Source organism: Anticarsia gemmatalis, chromosome 11 (genome assembly GCF_050436995.1).
Source record: "Anticarsia gemmatalis isolate Benzon Research Colony breed Stoneville strain chromosome 11, ilAntGemm2 primary, whole genome shotgun sequence".
NCBI classification, from domain to species: Eukaryota; Metazoa; Arthropoda; class Insecta; order Lepidoptera; family Erebidae; genus Anticarsia; species Anticarsia gemmatalis.
In genome coordinates this window covers 5,835,231-5,855,165 of record NC_134755.1, presented here as the reverse complement: position 1 = coordinate 5,855,165, position 19,935 = coordinate 5,835,231, and positions in this window count along the sequence as shown.

Here is a 19,935-nt window from a genome sequence, read left to right as displayed (position 1 = left end):
GCTGCATCAGCCAGTTTAATTCTTTGTGACTATTGACAGTCAATAAATCGAGAATTCCTGGACTGACGATGACTTGTCTTTATCCCCAAGACCTTTGACTTTAGCGCGGTCAATCAATGTCTCTAGTAAACACTAATAAATACTACCATCTCCTTTTTCCTTTAAATTCTGTTTCTCTAAAGAATAAAGTAAAACCCGATTCATTACCATGCAGAAGTTTATTCGCAAACTAACAGCTTCCCACGTCCAGGTGTCAACTTGTTTATTGCCTGCTGCTTCTCACCCGAGTTAAATTCGTGAGCAACACATACGTTCGCTTACGGCACAAATTGCTAGACACTACAACGCTCATTTAGCACACTACGTACCGTACGATTTGTCTAAGTAAGGCTTGATGCAGACAAGAAATAATTGTTGGTATACATAACGCTTCATTAATAAAATGAACACAGACAATACGAATTATCATCACCAAACAGCTACTTTTGGGGACCAAAACAGTCTAAAAGATGCCGCGATAACTCGAATAAGTAACTCTACAAAAATTTACAGTCATCGTCTACAACTAGAACGGCGACTAATCTTCAGTAAAACGCTTACCATCATCATTATTTATTGATGAATGGAAATAAAATCAAAGAGAGGACATAAAGTACAATTATCTACTGACATGCTAATTCTAAAGATTGACACATATCGAGCCGTTGTAAAGTCGGACTTCGAATGTCGTCAGTTGCTGTCGTCCGATCGACAGTCGCTAGTCGTTGTCGGAGCAAAGTCGGTTAACAAACGGTCGTCTGCATTACTCCTAAACGCCAGAGAAAATTACTACGTCCCACTTTATCTCACTCATTATGGTAAACACGGCCTGAGCGATATAATTACCACGTAATTTATTATTGTTGTATCACAAAACACGCCATCCATTACAATTAAGATATTTTTTATTAGCATTTTCCACGCGAACTTATTAGTTTGAAATATTGTTTGGAATCTTTCATGTGTTTTTTGATGATAGGTTTTCTGTTATATTTAACTTTTAAGTACACCTACCTTCTGTTTGTTTTAAAGGCATTTTTTTATTGTCAGAGAAATTTATTTGAAACATAACTCCGACTAATTATTCAGAGATTGTTTATTGACTATCTAGTAAATTAATAATATAAGTTTTCTGACATTGTAAAATTCGACACTAATGTGCTAAATATATGTGTGTATTTATTTCGCATTGTTGGTTAGGTCTTACATACTCTCAATGTAACAAACTATGTACAAACTCTAATTCTTGACATTTCACTCGAAGTAAAGACTGTTGCAACCTTACGAATAGTTAGGGTTGTGCTATTATGTTATGACAAATGGTTCTTTCAACACCGATAAGCATACAAAATGACTCTTACAGAATCTGTAACCTGTTTCACATGCAGACAAGTATTGGTTAAAATATGAATTGATTTGGCACACATATTGTACCTACCTAGGAAAAGCTATCAAAAACTTTGAGAACTGTAAAAAAGTTAAATTATGTTTTAACCGTTGTTTCTTGTTTAACAACTTACGAATGAACACCCGATAAATAAATCGACTCAAAATTTGCAAAGTTTTAATTTCTCTTTTTCAGCTAGACTATATTTTATCCTTAGGTATGTAAAACAAATGACAAAATTAATAAATGTCAATGTCAAGTACATAAGTTAAAATTTCATACGGAAATTAATGACTGCTTCATAGAAATCATATCTGCAGTTCTGATATTGACAAAATCAATTCCTTGCTCTATCTTGGTTTAGTAATTGATCCTTGAAATCAGTGGTATGGCTATTAAACCAGCGGGCAACTAACTTCACAATTGACGTAAACTGTACCTCGATTCTGTACCACTATCGACTACCGGCAACCGGCTAGCTATCGAAATTTTGACATTTAGAATGTACTGCCAAAATGTTTCCTACGACACCCATCAGAGGCGCTGATCAGATTTTTATACAAAATTTCTCGATGACAGTTCGGTTGTCGGTAGTCGATAGTAGTAGAGAATCGAGGCACAGAATATAACGTTTAAACTCAGTATATTTATATTACTATGATAATTACTATCGGTGCTATATTTCGTTGTTAAAAATTAAATGTTGTTGTGCATGCAATGCAATGCATAACACTGTACATTTTGTCATGGACTTGCACAGGTATTTGTGCGTAGATGATGCGGTGTTCTCAAAAACTCGCCAAATAAAATAATATTGCGTAATATAAACCTTATAACGGTCAATAACATTGCGCAATATTTTCGATAGAAATTACGGTCAATTTTATTGAACATTAAATGATACAAACTTATATTCAATGCTATTGCAGGTTAGGTTTAGTTTAGGTTGATAGGCTAGGGATGGCCTAAAATAACGACTTTTCGCAACACATTACACACAACACACACAACATACACACAAACCAACGGAAGAAACAAAAGGAATGCCACAAATCACTTAAAATTCTGTACCTACTCTCTGAATCTGTAGCCGAACAGTGAATGTAAACGAAAACGTTCGCAAACCGCTTAGTGTGCGGATGTCACAAGATTGATTGACGGTGGCTCGAATATGTGATTAATGGCCCTCACTATGAAGTATGAACGAACGCTTTGTGCAAACGTGTGTCGTTTAACGCCTAACTTGAGAGATAGTCTTATCGAGTTACAGTTTTGAGTGGCTTCGAAAGCGATTTGAAGCAGTGATTGAATCTTTTGAGAATTTAGCAATAAACTTTTTTCAAGAGTATTATGTGAAAATTTTGGTCAGTTACAAATTGCTCGTACACGCTGAACTTTTCTTCTTAATTAGGTTTACTAAGCAAAAAATTAAGTAAGTATAATTTTTAATTACCTCCTTAGATACTGAATTTTCAAAAAGTTACGTAAAGGTATCGACCGATCGAATATCGATAAATAAAATTCAACATGCTTAGTAAGCCCATCTCAGTATGCAGAAAACTGATATAAGAACCCTCATCTATGAAAGCCTATCATAGATTGATTCTTAATAGGTAAGCTGCTATTATCATATAAGTTATATGAAAGGTCTCATTGGTATATTTATTTTAACCATGAAAGCGAGATTTTCGAGACAATAATTAATAACTCAATGCAAACATCCATATTCAAATCGAATATTGTGCAAATAAGAATTATGATTAACGTTCCTAATAATATACAAACATGACAAATAGCATAACTTTCGCGTTATAAACTTACAAAATAAATAATTACTCGCCTACTAATCTATGACTTATCTATTACATAACAAGTACGTTAGATATTGCGTAAAAAATGTAATAAATATTGCAGTCAAAATGACATCAAATAAATCACAAGTTCGATTAACCTTTGAATTAATCATAGACAAACGTTACAAGTATTATAAAAGTGTGTAATACCATCTGTTTTGTAATCATCGATGCTAAAAATACCTAACTCGATTCGGATTTCCTTATACGACTTTGTCTAAGTTTCTTTGTATCTTGGTTTATAAAAATACACAAAACTAAATAGAATTACCTAAATTGCATAATCTATTAAATAAAATTCTCGCGTCACAGTTTTCGTTGCCATACTCCTCCGAAACGGCTTGACCGATTCTCACGAAATTTTGTAAGCATATTGAGTAGGTTTGAGAATCGGCAAACATCTATTTTTCATACCCCTCAGTGACACTTTTTTTTTATTTATATATGGCTAACCAACGTTTGTCGGGTCAGCTAGTAATAATATATTATCAAACAGTACCCGATTAATAGTTGCCAATACCGATAATTTACAACAAATTTGAATTAGAAGTACATAACTAACCCTAATTTTTCAGTAACCATAGTCTTCTTAGATACAGTAGTATTATAAAAGACAAACACTATCACAGGTCACACTATCAATGGGATAGTATTTTCGTCATAAGCATATCAAACAAATAAAACCTAGACTTGCTACAAATATCTCTGGGCTACTCAAATATTTGCGCGCTGTACAAACAGTACTCACCGTCTTTCATCGTACCAATATATTTTTATTTTAGAATTCTTACCACTAGTTTTATTGATATAGAACAAAACAAATATATGTAGATTTGCTCACTCGCAAACCTTGAAGAATAATTTTGAGGGTTTTATTATTCAAGTGAGAAAATCTTACAAAAATCTATACTAATACAATAAAGCTGAAGAGTTTGTTTGTTTGTTTGTTTGTTTGAACGCGCTAATCTCAGGAACTACTGGTCCGATTTGAAAAATTCTTTCAGTGTTAGATAGCCCATTTATCGAGGAAGGCTATAGGCTATATAACATCACGCTACGGTCATTAGGAGCGGAATAGCAACGAAAAATGTTACAAAAACGGGGAAAATTTTGACCCATTCTCTTAGGTGACGCAAGCGAAGTTGCGCGGGTCAGCTAGTAAATTATAAAGCTTAAAGATTTTAGATGACTGGCAAAGATTAGAGACGGCTTCTGTCCGAAAAAATAAACAACACTAAATTATGTATACAGATTATTATTTATGATATGAAAGTTTATTCGCAACTAACCCGAAAGCTCATAAACAAAAGGCTAATATTCAAAGAAGGCGCATCAATCGTATAAATAAAACCTTGGAAGATAAAGTAAGGCCGTACCTTCCCCAACTTTTACATAAGATAGCACTTTGGCGGAACTTACGCATAAAGTACACCAAATACTTTATTAGGCTTGCTACACACATATTCAGATCCGCACGTTCGGTTCGACAATATTTTTCGAACAACAAAATCGACTCGAACCAATTACTACACTTGTTCGGCTTGTGAAGATCGGGTTATTTGTTTCGATTCCTACCCGTAATAACAAAAAAAATAGCTTTTGACTTATTCTAATTGGGCAGTTTTCCGGGTCCGATCGTCACAATACGGGTTTTATTTAGGTGCGGCACTGTCGAGCGCATTTTATCTCAAACATTCATCTACATTTTCAATTTTGGCGAACGGCTGAGCCATTTCATGCCGATTCGAATATGTGTGTAGCAAGCCTCACTCGGGATTCCTTGAGGTACCGACGTCGATTATTATTCATATTTCACTGTATTCCGTGTCTTTACGCAGTCACGTCACGGCCAGAACTTTTTCAATAAAACACCTCAAGAGATGGGAACATTTGAAAGTGTGGTCACGCATCGCGCCAAGCGATTTTATAACTTTATCAGTGTTATCCACCAATACCTGGTTTCCTTGTAGATCGAACCCCAAAGATTTTTACATTGAAATTGCTTCATTACCGGCCTACCTGTAATAGTGGGTTCGTTTGATCTTTCAGCGGGTTTGTTTTTCGGCCATTTTGTTTACATACTGAAATTGTGAATGTTGTATTCAAGGATGAAACTTCTCGGAACTTGTTAGGCTTCTAATTTTATGAATTGGGGAATGATTTATTTACATATCAAAGGTATAGTGATTATTGAATGATCGATTTATTTACCGCACTGTTATGTTCACTTCGTTCCATTACTAAAAAATAATCAATAAAAACCTATTGATTAATCACTACAAATCGACAAAAGCAATCACAATCCATTAGATTTATTAATCTCAAACAGATTTCAAACGACTAGCACATAAATAGAAACATTTATACAGCACAAACCGCTCATTAAAGAAGAAATTATAACGATCATTCATCATGTACAGCTTCCTTGAAATGAATGCATTCTTGCTGTCATCGCCGTGACAAGAAAATCGTCTTTAAAGGCCTCGCCCCGCCCACTAGTTCGCTACGATTACCCTTTAATATTTATAAGTGCAATAACGCCTTAATATCTATTCATAAGTGAAAATTATTATGCTAATAGTGGCAAGAAGGCGGCCAGCATCCAACGCAGTCGGCCAGCGCCTTAATTACTGGTAGAGTCTAATGTATTGATGTACACAAACATGTAGCAGGGAATCACGTACGCGATTAAGTGATTGCGTTGATCGATGATTACGTGTATATGGGGGAGTCACAGACAGGCTTGGCATGGCTTTGTTTAAGTAAGACTAACAAAATAGAGGAAAATTTTAACTAAACAAACTGAACATCTCTGTAACCTTTCGTCTTTGGTAAATATAGTCTGTATTATAGCGCGCTTCTCTTTAGTCAGTACTACCGAGTATCGAGAATTTGACATAAAAATGCACTGAAGAAGTAGTTCCTTCGGCAACCGTCAGGGGCGCTAAACTAAATTTCAGACAATTTTTTTTGATAACTAGGCGGTTGTTGACAGTCGCAGAAGAGAATCGCGCTACTGTATCGCATAGAATGTTTAATGGGGCATGGGATTTGACTTTTGAACTGTATTAAAAAGTCTAAGAATGAGTGAACGCAATAATCATTTCTTATAAGACTCTAAGCAGGAGTGATTACGGTTACGTAATGCAGTAACCAATTACGCTGTAAAGAAAAAATAACTGTCATAAAGCAACAACTTGAAAAGCGGCATTCTGGCGATGACAAGCACCATGACATATTTAAAGCACTGCCGCATACAACATCAAAGGAGCTCGCATACCGACTTCTGCTAACAGCACCACGGAAAGTTCATATATCATTCGTCAAACAGTTAAACCGATACGAAAAGGCTTTCCGCATTAACGCCCAGACATACGTCATCGGCGCTCTGTTATTAAATATTCATTTTAATAAACAACGACGGTGCAAAAAGCAGGAATACGCCTGTCGACATTTCAATGATTTGTTACGCTCGTTGGTTACATTTATTAAGTCATTTTATTTTGTTCTGCTAATGGATATCTGTGTGAATGTTCTTGGAGGGAAGGAACTATATTAGCTGTGTGTGAGCAAGCAATATGAAACATAACGTTTCTGAGTAGCCGATATTAATCATAGTATGAAATATAAGATATATGAATACGATTTTCCTACATAACGAATATGCTTAATGCGTACCTACACATGTACTTATGAAAACTTCCATTCGCTATATTTTTTTATGATGATGACTCTTATATATTAATGGCTTTTATCTAAAAAGCTTCGAGTTTTATGAGTTTATTCGGTCACCATCAATAACGCAGCATTTCATAAAAGTATTGGATTTCCCTTCACTATATGACATCATTTTTTGGTATTTTTTATTTTGAGGCAATAAAACTTTATTTAGTTTCCCATGGAACACCATTGTCTTGTCGTAAACTATATTCGGCTTGGTGTTACAAAGAACGTAAAACAAAGTGGAGCAATAAATTGGAGATCACTCTCCTTTAAACTATGTTTCTTTTGACCAAAATACAAGACAGAAACGCGATAATGCCGTAATTTACAACCCAGTACTAAAATATCTAAAACCGATAATGACGTAAAGATTTCAAAGGTAATATTAAAACGTCAACCTGGGCAATAACACGGCAATTTAGCGAATAATGTTTACTAAATAAATGCTTTTAGCGACTTATTTTATAGCGCTGTGTAATAAAATCGAAGGCTAGTTGTAAGTAGCTTTTAGTTACCGAGCTGACCAATGGTCGGATCAATAATTATTGAAATTTGCAACATCGGCCCTACTAATCACCGCTTCAACTGATAGGTAGTACAACACTAATACCAAGTTTGCGGTATCAGTGAGACGTGGCGCCGCCGCCCACGTCCATGTCTCGACGGCCCGCGCAATTGCAGGCCCTATTACCTTACGTACTCGTAGTGCCTTGTATCTATGTACTATTTACAACGCCTGGGAACAGACCTCGCAACCTGTCGGCGCGTGGGACGTCACTTAATAGCCTTTTAATTTTCAACACGCGCCCATCAACTCGATAGATAGTAATAGCTCGTAATACCATACTTGTTCTGCGACTAATCGCTTCACATGTTAGAATTTTGTCGAAGGTTCGAACATGACGTATTTAAGTAATGTACTGCATAAAGCTTAAATTAAGCATAGACTTGATGAAACATTTAGTCAAGATTTATCTTTTTTTTTTCATATATTTTAAACGGTGAATAATGGACACATGCACTGATTGAACTTTGAAAAGTTTTTGAAATGATAGTACAGTAGATAGTAGACAGTAAGAAGGCGTTTATCTCACAATATTATTAAGATAAATTGAATTAATAACGATTTTCTACTGTAAACACCTTGGCGCCGTGACCAATAACAGCATTCCTTTCACAATACAATAACTAATTATTCTCTCCAATGCCATTTTATAGCGACCGTATAATGAATTATTACCTTGAAGATTGGACATTTAACCGCTTAGTGGATCGTCTAAATATAAACAGGGATCGTATTCTATCTAAATAGCGCACATTAAATATCGGTTGCTCTGCTAAATCACGTTGACGTGAGTGATTAATCTTCGGAGTAGAATGCTTGTCGTTAGACCGGCAATAAAGAGATAACAAAATAAATCAAACAGCTATAAATATGCGCGGGATGAGCGATCAGTCCCAGAACTGTCCGATCCGATAGAAATTTACGGAACTTTTTATGAGACTCGCATGAAACTAAACGGAATATAAATAAATATAAAAACAAGGTTCCGTTGTAAATTAACTTTATTGTTTTATGGTAACCGGTTAAAACCGTAGTTACCGCGCTTCGAAACTATATGACAACTGTTTATAACGAGCCCTATTATATTTTGAATTCAATTCAATCTTAAAGGTCATTTTAGGTGAGACGTGAACGAAACCACAGCTATGAATAACAAAGTATTAGAAAGCTCGATGAATTAGCAGAATGTTTCATGCTGGTAACCGGGATGGTGAAATTGGGATATAAAACTTTTTAAGTGTCATATTCAATGTGGATACTGTCTTCAGTTATTATAAGCCATAATTCAGGAGTGGGAATGCGGTGCAAAAGTGCAATATCCGAGTGGGGCTATAACTGTCAACAGTGGAATGAATCACTGGGATATAAATCGTAGCTAGGACGGCATCGTGCTCCAACACCGTGCAATCGTAGCCTGATTTTATTTTATTACTATCACTGTGGGAGAAATGCAACTGTCGATTTGTTTAGTTAAATTATTTTATGATAACTAACTACCAACTACTATTGTTTATAGCGGGCAGGTGATATAAACGATGTTAGATTGGATTGGATTGTAAATTATAGACCACTGGTGTTTGTTTTGCGCTCGAAAGGGGTTTGGTCTCAAGTTGAATGTAAACATTATTAAGCTAGGGTTTCCACATGTATTATTTTAATAGTTTTTTTTAATACACCACGAACTTCTTGAGACGACCTCTGTCATAAAAATAGAACTCAATATTGATTTTACAAATAATAAATGTGTTTTTATAAAGAGCGGTTGACACGCGTGACTTGCATCAATTTGCGCTTCTATATAAACTTTTTCTGAAGTGTACACACAGTTCGGAAATTAGACAAACATAGTCGACGACAGGAAGCGGATCTCAAACAAGCGTGACGCTGTCATTGCGCTCGCGCAGGCGAGATGATGGATCTTAAATGGCGGCCGAAGATTAGCTTGACAGGACTGCTCACTTTCTAATAACAGATGTGCAAACAACGATAAATTAACAGTGCGTTAGGTCAGGATCAGGTTTTGTTAAGGCGTTTCTCTTAATTTATAATAGAAGACAGATTTCAAAACCTCCAAATATCTTTATAGTACGATTTCAGTTTACTTTTAAAGCGAGTAGCCAACCATTAATCATAAACAGTTTATTACCCAACAACTTCAATAAATCACAAAAAAATGGGTCGATACATCAAATATTTCAAACAATCGTCTCAATCCGGTATCAAAGTATAAAGAGCGGAGATCCGCTTATTACTGTTTTAGGTGTCTATTCCGGGTACGGGACCACCCACAAACTGTGAACTGTTATTTTAGGTTCGAACGTAATTGAGTTGTTGCAACCGTGGCGAACGACGACCCTAGCGACACGCATAACGCGATGTTTTACACGAATCAAATGCTATTAGCATTGACACTGAAAATTTACGGGAAATTTCGTTAAAAATAGATGTCTGGCTGGTCTGTAACTGCTGTAACAGTTAATTAGAATGTGGATTGTTAGTTCTGTTTATTTGATACCTAACTAATAGTTTTGAATTGGTAAATGGAAACGTACCTGTGTTTTCATATAGCATTGTCTGTTTTTGTGCTGTGAATTTTGGGTAGCAAGCCTAGCATTTGAAACAAACACTGGAATTTCAAAAATAATCTTCTGTAATCTAGTTTGTATAAAACTAGCCTGAAACAAGTTTTGGGTGAGACAATCTTTTGATCCTGAGACAAGAGAACTTTTAAAGGCCTACATAAAAACTTTTTACTAAGTGCTAAGTTTCAGGCGTAAAAAGATCATTCGTATCGCGATAAAATCTTTTTCTTACTTTTTTACACGTCTTAAGGATAGCCTAAGGCAAAGCAAAGTTTATACGACTCGAATCCTTGAGAGATATCTTTGCGAATGCTATCGTATCCTTTCAGACGGCGTACGAATATGTTCGTCCTTTACCATCGCCATAAAACCAAACATTCTGGTATAATGGTTCAAGCCTTCCTTTATTTTCTCCCCTAAACGAAACTGACGTGTATTGTACGAAATGATTAATAACACGTCATAATGATACGACGGTTTTTTGTTGCGTGTGACGATTTATCCTGTGACATTCTTTTGATAGGATGTAGGTCGAAGTGGGATATTGCAATAGTCACTGTTTATTTTCTGCGTGGTGCTTTTGTGGCCAACCCTTTTTAATTTTACGCCTGCTGTTAAACTAGGTGCAGTATAGATTGATGTTTTTCCATATGATGATGATGTTTGAGAAATATTTTTTTCTAATTATGCCTAATATTGTTTTTTATGTACAGTACCCCTATCACACTTACTAAGTTTGTCAGAAAATTGTTTGTGAAATACTTTAAAAGGTTTTGCTTGACATCAGTCTGATGTCGAGATTTTCTGTTAGGAACAATCAAGACACGACTATCATACGATAAAAAGAAGAAGAAATAGCGTAATAACACTACCATTAGGAGAACCGAGCAGTAATTTTAAATTTATGTGAATATGTTTAATGACACTGTTGCCGGTAACGCTCACCAACCATTAAAAATAGTACGCATTTATTTATTAAATGTTTAAAATTGGGTAATAATTCGGTGTCGGTGACTTCCTCTCATTAATTGGGTATTTCGTGGTGCATGGGAAACTCCCATGGGCAGCTTTAGCTGTGGATTGTTTTGATTGATTGATTATGTTGACAGTGTATGTAAATATATGTGCTTTTAGTGCAGAGTGATGGCGGGACGGATGTTTGATTTATATAAGCATGACCACGTGAACTTTGAGTGACTCCTGTGAAAGTAGCGCTGACGAATACACTGTATCGTACAGTTTACAGCAAAGAGATTTATTTTCATTTTCGCTTTTTTGATTGAGAAAAAGGATCAAATATTTTAAACCAATTTGCATGACTGTTTTTCTTCAGTATCCGCAAACGTTACAGTATAAGAGGTAATGAACCTCAGCTAAGCTGTGTAGAAAAATAGTATGATCTACTTGTTCATATTTTTTATTGTCGAAAGTAAGTTTTCAGTCCTCATCGTTTTTTTTTCTCTGACCAGTTCTTAACTGTATAAGTAACTGCTTAAAAAAATTGTGATCTCGATTCTCATGTGGTTTTTCCACTTGTTTTTATAACATCGTAAACGACATGGTGGTCGACACGTTCCGTCTTAAAATTATGCAGTTCATTCTCGATACGTGGTCTTCTTTAAATGTGGTCGAATTCCGCTGTCGGACCGCAACAAAGCGTACGTCTTGTAAAATATCTTTAACACTCCCTTACACACGTTCTACACGCATCCGACTTTGAATACAAATGACCTGATTCTTGTTTCCTGTAAATTTTTAGGTATACAAACACCATACACTGGTTTATTAAACAACCGGCCGAATGTATGTCACTATAATAAAACGGAATTATTTCCTTTCGTTCTTTTGTTACGAAGAAACGACTGCAGATATAGAAAGGTGGAAAGGAAAAGACATTTGCTCTATGGTACAACATTCGAGAGGATTTACAAGATCCTTTATTGTTACGTAAAAAATCTTTGATACGTCAGCCTAAACGCACAACTGTTTTCTTACAAGCGTTTGTTTTTCCTGTTTTATCCTTTCAAGTTTCCTTTTTCCTTGATAAAACGTGAGCGATAAACATTTTAAGAAAACATTGTACCGATCGTATTTTCCCGGAAGTTAAAGTTGTTACTTACCCATTCAACTACAACACTTTACAAGACATTGTTAAAATAAATAACATTTCCATCTACCGGTACGGCAAAAATTAATGTTTATTGCACTAAAGGCAAGTGCTAAGCTTTTACGGATAGAACAAACTGCGCTGTTAAGGAGCTCGTTCGATTTTCATTGGCACTTTGCCCCGAAGTGACTATGCTCTCGACTAATACAATCCTTTCGATAGTTTTAGCACCGTCTCCTTTCATATCGGTGTGATAGTAAAGGATAGAGGATGTACGAAGTCGAGAAGCATCTAGGTGTAGTATACGTAGTTGCATTTAGCTCATGTGATCGCGTGGCTCCTCGGAGCCTGGGTGTTTTATTGACTCAATCATGGTGATACTATGAGGTTGCGGCGCGCCGGACCCACGGGTAAAGTGCTAAGACTTTGTTACCTAGTTATATACGTTTTTCCTTACAGTAAGTAGAGCGTGCAACAATATATGAAGGCGGTATTTCAGACGGGATTTCTCTGTACGGAAAATGTTCTTTGCTATTAAAACGGATACTGGATATAATAAATTACGTTATTCATTACACACTTGACCTCAAATGTTTTTATTGTAGTGTAAATAACATAATAATAAATAAATTACTCACTTCCTAGGCCGTTATTTTGTCTTCAGTCCATTATTTAAATTTTATTTATCATTTGAAATCATTTTCATGTAAAGTTGCATTTATCATTAACTTATTCAACTTACACAATCTTTTCGATGTCGAACTTATCACAAGAATCTGGGGGCACGGAAGTGCCCCCGCAAGTCGAGCAAAAAAAAAGCGGCACGGCCGTAACATCCTTTTCTCGAAGCAATTCGGGCTATTTTTAACACCCCTATAATTTCGTTGTGGATAAAACTAGAAGCTTGGATTTTCAGCAACTAATAAGTCATTGTATAAACACGGTATATTTAAAATTTCAGTCAATTTGAACCAGTAGTTTAAGAATGACAACTTGTTAAAATTTTGAATTTTGTCACTCACTGATTCACTGACTCACTGACTCACCGATCATCAAAAGTCTAAGGTACTTCTAGCAGACTTAGAAGCTTAAAATTTAGAATACAAATAGGGTTTAGTGTCTTAATCATGGAAAAAATTTAATATTTTCTAATTTCGGTCCAGTTTTCTAAATACACCAACTGCAACAATAACTTTGTAATCTCATATAAATGTATGAGATTACAAGGTTACATTTGCGGTTAAAGAATTATTGTTACTGTAGAAAATAAAATAAATAGGTGTAAATAGGTACCTACTATATGAGGCATAACGGGAGGGGGTATAGGGTGGGTAAGGGTGTTTAGCCCATGAAACTGAACAACATTCCCATAGGAAAATATGTTGAATTATGAAAAAAAAAACGTCTTTCCATACAAATTGAACTTATGTTCGCTCTACAAAAAGAAGTGAGATGCCATCAAAAACATTCTGTAAAAACCTCAAGTCTCGCCGTAAAAAGTTGTGAGATCTATATAATACCAAGTCGATTAATCTATTTAGTCTCTACTTAAAGGACCTTCTGTCTTAAGTTATTACGTATGTTATTATCATGCCAATTAAAAAAAAATACCTTTAAAACCAATAGATCGACTTGGTCATCGCAAGAAAACACAAATTCGCCATTAACATATCAGGAGCATTAACTTCTCGTCGTGCTGTGTAGTGTGATACATACTAATAATAAAATCATGCGATGGCCAGGTCGGTCTATTTGTTTTAAAGGTATTTTTTTTTAATTGGCATGATAATAACATACGTAATAACTTAAGACAGAAGGTCCTTTAAGTAGAGACTAAATAGATTAATCGACTTGGTATTATATAGATCTCACAACTTTTTACGGCGAGACTTGAGGTTTTTACAGAATGTTTTTGATGGCATTGAGATATCACGACATGATGGAGCTTTATTGAAAACAGATACGAATACAATCCGAAGCCGATTTGAATATCTGACACCGAATTCAAGTCCGTTGTTTCTCCAGTCATGTTTACAATCGGAACAAGACAAGACAAGATATTTCCGTCAACTTAATTGAAGTGAAGTGACATGAGTTACTTTATTGATATTAAGATTTATTTATGAGTACGGCGGCGAGTGATAAAACGCCATTTCACCGGCCGGTGTATTTGTTTGTCGACAGATTTCTGCGAATGACTGCAATTAATTATGACCGATGTCGGTCGTCCGCGGGCGTCTGACGCGCGTCTGCGTCTTTTGTTTTTGCACACCATTTGTAGAACAATGCAGCGCGTGCGACTTTTATCTCGCTACAAATAAACAAAAACTCGTGTCGACTTTTTGCCGGTCTCGTTCGTGGCTCGCCTTGTGCTCCGCTCCACCACGAAATTTTATTAAGCCCGTACCGAAATGTTACCGGAGTTAAACGAATTTCACCAAGCGGAATATTTCGATCGTCCCGCAAAATGCCAAAGTAACAAAGTCGGCAGAAGCAAAGTTGCGAGACGTTCCGAAACGCTCGTCTTATTGAGTTTTGCCAGCTTTTCTTCGAGCTGTCGAATTGGACAATAAAAGGATAGGTAACCTACATTGTTTCGAATATCACGCCATTTACAACGGGAGATTGACTCATTACTTTGTAGTCTTTTTATTAGAACTTTATTTATAGTGATGCTCTAATGGAAAGATCAAACGCACTCGGCAGTTAATTTTAATGTCTCGGTGTAAACGGGCACCGAGGCCCGTTAGATATAATTAGAGGCATCGGTAAAGCCTCGGCGTGCAATGCTCGCCGCCGGTAGTATTTTGATCTCGTTGACATTTATTATGTCACCGACATCGGCACTACAAACGTACACCTACTTGATATGAATATGCATTACGATGTATTTTGAACTTAACGAGTGCGTTAACATTGGCGCTCGAGATTGACGTGATATATGCACGTCAGCGATGAGACGTAATGTTGGAATAAAATGGAAATGCGATTGATTGAAAGAGTACTTACTCGTCGAGTTTAAGTAATTTTGTTCGTACTTACTATATTATTATTATATGCAAAGTGGTATTTTGCTTTCATTGAGGCAAGTGGGCAATAAAACTTAATTCTAAGAGTTTAGCATGCCGTTTCGTGGCCGCTAGTGCTAGTATGTTGATAAGGAGCAGATATTGCTTGTTAACTTTTCATTTATTTGGGGTATTACGGGAGGAGTTTAGAGCGACGCGGCGACGTAGTGGAACTGCCGAACTTGTTTTACGTGTCAGGGAAGGAAGGAAGGCAAGCTGTCAGCGGGCGCCTCGCGAAGCAGCGCGAGGCGAGGCAGCGAGGCGGGACGAGGGCGCGAGCTCTCATCAACTTTAACGAGCCATTACCGCCGAGCCGCCACGCTCAGCGGCTCAGCGCTACAGGGGGATTCGTGTAATTTTCGGAACTCGCATAACGTGTAATTATTTCAGGAGGGGGCGTCAATAACGTAACCGCAACACATTTATATGCGTCCAGACTTGAAATTTCGACGCGTAGTAAAGTATAACAGTGCATGTTTATGTATGAATGTCCCCGTGAATAATTTTGATGAAACCCAGTTACACATAAAACCGAATTATTTGCATAAAATATACAGGTTACGTTGCCGGATAAGCTCGAATGTCAAAAACAGTTTTGTATTTTCGTTATTTTGTTTCAAGTAAAATAAGGTTGTACACGATGTCGTTATGAATAAGAATGGCTACTAATGAAGCAATTTATGTCTGTCCGGTGAGTTATTATCGACACAAAAGCGAAGACAGTGCGGTACGCTCACTGAAATGGAACGTAACAAGTCCACTGAAATAATTCACGGCGGATTCGACACGGACATTCGCAGTTGCATCGCCGTGGGCGAGTGCAAGCTTGTCCAAGACGTCGACAGTTCTTGTTGCGACTACTGCGGTTATTTCTAAACCGTATCACGTCTCGCCCGTCGACCGGATCGCCTCAACAGCCAACGCTTTGATGTCGCATTCTCTTTTTGCAAACCACATTTCAGTAGCAACTGAATGCTTTCGGGAAAGATGTCTAACGACTAACATTTCGATCGCCGCATATTTTGTTCTCATATTTTGTTTTCACTTCAACCGCTATAATTGCGTCTTGATGCCAAGATCATTAAATGCTTATTGTTAGGTGGCTAAAGGGTTTTTCGACACCTAAATGTTTAGCGTTCCATAGGAAGAGAATCGAATACTCGGTGGGTTATGTGCTCTGTATTAGTATGACTAAAACGTAATGTGATTTAACCAGTTAGGGTGTAGACGAATGATAATGAGTCTTTTGTTATCCACGTGCCGTTTTTTTCCGGTGACGTGCAATTATTTCAAGTATTTGAAAATTACTCAAAGTAAAGAGAGGCAATGCACTTTCAAGAAATATAAAATTGAATTTATGCTTCAAAGTAATAATAAATATTTATACATATATCAAGGTACAGAAGTAATACAAAATACTAATGAAACCATGCGTTCCCTGCAAAGGATTTTTTTAATGATTAGGAATATAATTATTATACAAAACAATTACGACATGCTTGTACGATATGTGGTAAAAATATTTGGTATTTGAAACGCATAAACGTTGCAAATATTTGAGTCTATCTCGAGAAGAGAAGAATCTGAACAGCAATGAATAAAAATCAATGCTAAAAATAAATAATTCACTAGCAGCTCACTGTAGCTTCGCCCCGATTAAAATATCAAATAATACACTGAAACCTTCCCTGAGGGTAAAAGTTTCTATGAATGAAAATTCCGTTTAGTAGCTTTATATCGAACTGATTGACTGAAGCGGCTACGGGACTTTATAATGTTTAGTGTTAAATAGGTTGGATCTTTTTTAATAAAACTTGCCCGATATAATGTGCACTAAGCATTATACAAAGCTCTAAAACAGCTACCTCATAACAACTTAAACTAGCCACTCATTTGAAAACCAGAAAGCGATAAACTGTGAGGGGGTAGATGCAGTTTATTTTCAACTTCGCCAATGTGGCAACTGATAATAGTACGCAGTAAAACTCGGTTCTATGTGGGCGTAGGAGATAACAGCCGGTTCGACGGTATCTCTTAAAGCGGTAATTTGTTAGAGCTCTTGCTACGTCTCACTTGTGATAAGGGAATAAAAAGACGTTGCCTTTCAAGTTCAAGTGTATATGAAGTCCTTTTGATAGTTTTGAATAAGATTGTATTAATACAATTCATCTGTTGACTTATTTATTTTACATTCTAGTGACTATGATTTTATATCGGAGGTATTTTGCGACGTAAGATCAGTACCGCGATTCTGTACAACTATCGAGTATCGACTACCGACTCGCTATCGAAAAATTTTGTATGAAAAATTGATCAGCGCCCCAAGCGGATTTTCGCAACAACTATGTTCTTCAATGACGCCATTTTCCACCAAACATTAAAATAAAATAAAACTAAATAAATATTTTTTTTTTGCTGGAGCGCACTTAGGGGCAATTCGAAATTCGAATTTCGAAATAAAATATTTTTTCCATTTTTAATTTGAATAAATTATTTAAATATTCTTTATTAGATAATTTTAGGAAGACGAGGCCAACGAGTCTGAAAAGGTATTGTCTCCTTTGCCTGCTTCAACGTAGAAAAATAAAAAACGCTGATTCTTTTTTTGTGTTGATAATGTTTCGTTGAACAACATTCATTATTATATTTTTATATTATTGATTTATTTTTGCTAATACCGTTTAAAGTAGACTATAATTATTATTTATGAGAATAATACCTTTCATGATTATTTTTTATCCACTATATAATATATTTAAAATTAGTTTATACACAATTATTACCAAAAAAATTTTGTTTAAAGAACAAATTTTCAGAACGAATCTTTTTCTCACTTTAAATGTCAAGTTTTCGATACTCGATAGGTCGCGATTCTCTGCCGGATTGCTGCCGGTTTCCTAACGAGTAGCTCGATAGCAATGTATGGTATTCGATAGCGTGACGTTAGTATCGAATGTACAGAATCAAGGTACAGTTTTCATTGCGGATTTTGTTCTTAAAAAGTTGAGACTAAATTTAAACTTAAGCTTAAGCTTAGCGTATACTAAACGGATGCTAGTATGTAACTGGAGAAATCGAAATTTGCTCTGAATGATCGAAACATATATTTTGTAAATACCTAATCACGCAATTGAATGTCTGTCCCTTACATCACCACAAAAGGATGCACGAAGAGAAGATAATAGTAACAATAATAAAGCAAAGTTCCTTTAACAATAAAGATTCACACACGCCACGAGGCACTGACAGCTATGTGCCTATCAACCTATGTTTTATTACTTCGAAACGAAATAAAAGGGGAAAAAATACTTTGGATGCATTAAACGTTGGCTATGAATGTCTTTAGACAAATTAAAAACGTTGTGATTTATTGCGGTAGCGCTTTTTATTGCGACACAGTAGCATTTACACGGTTCGTTCCCTTAGAATGTTGTTTTACCAAAAATATACAGGGTTATTGTCATATTACGACTGGTCTCTTCATTTTTTTTATTATAGACCGCTAACCAAGTGTTCTGATTTTCGTATTGTTAGTGGTCAATCTCATGTCTATATTAATTGACAAAAACTGCATTTGATTTTTGAATTCTTCCTTATGCATCGAAAAATAATATTGTTTATTGGCCTGGCATGCAAGGTATGGTAAATATAAAAAATATTAATTAATTACTACTTTTAGTAGTGGATGGCTTTATCAAATCTAATCATTATTATGTTTTGGGTAACGATGTTTATACAAAGTATGTTTTGCTGAATTTTGAGCGTAATTCTAAAGGTTTATGGAGACATTATGCAAAATCCTATGAGACCCTTATGCATTTGTATGATAATCACGATGTCATGAAGTTAATGGGTTTTAGTAAAGTACCCTGGGCTGCAGGTGCCACTAAGGTCCTTACCTAAGATGTTGAAAAATTAATTAAATTATAAACACTTACAAAGATTCTATTTTTTTTATGTTAATTATGTCAAAAGTACAAGTATGTCAACATTTCATGTCAATAACAGCTGTAATTGGAGTTTGAAAATCAAATCTGTATTTTATTCCAATAATCTTAATTAAACTTTTCGTTCTACAGTGAAAGGAGAATTTGTTTATCGTAAACAGTCCTTTCAATAATTTCGTTTCCGCAATTCTCGCGTTTTATCTGCCACTGATTTCATTACAAAAATGTGTAAGACAGTGACTAATAAACAGCTTATTTTGAGACTTTTCATCACTCTCATCAAAACTCATACGCGAAAGCATTTCCGTTGGGCCTTGACTCATTTCCACGTTCACGATTATAACCACAAATACATGTTCAATATTTATAACAAATACATTTTTTTAAATCCAGTAAAGGATTAAAAAAAGCCCACTGCTGGGCAAAGGTCTTCTCCAGAACGAGAGAGAGGCTAACTTGGCCATAAGCTGGGTTGGAGTCTTTGCATGCCCTTAGGAAATGTGTTAAACAATTTTTTATTATGCAAGTTTTCATCACGATGTTTTCCTTCACCGTTAACGAACAAATACAAGCCAATATACGGTGCATTATATATCAGTTAGTATTACATGTATACTTCGTGCATCTACAATTTCAACGTAACGTGTTATTTGCTCGCCCCTTA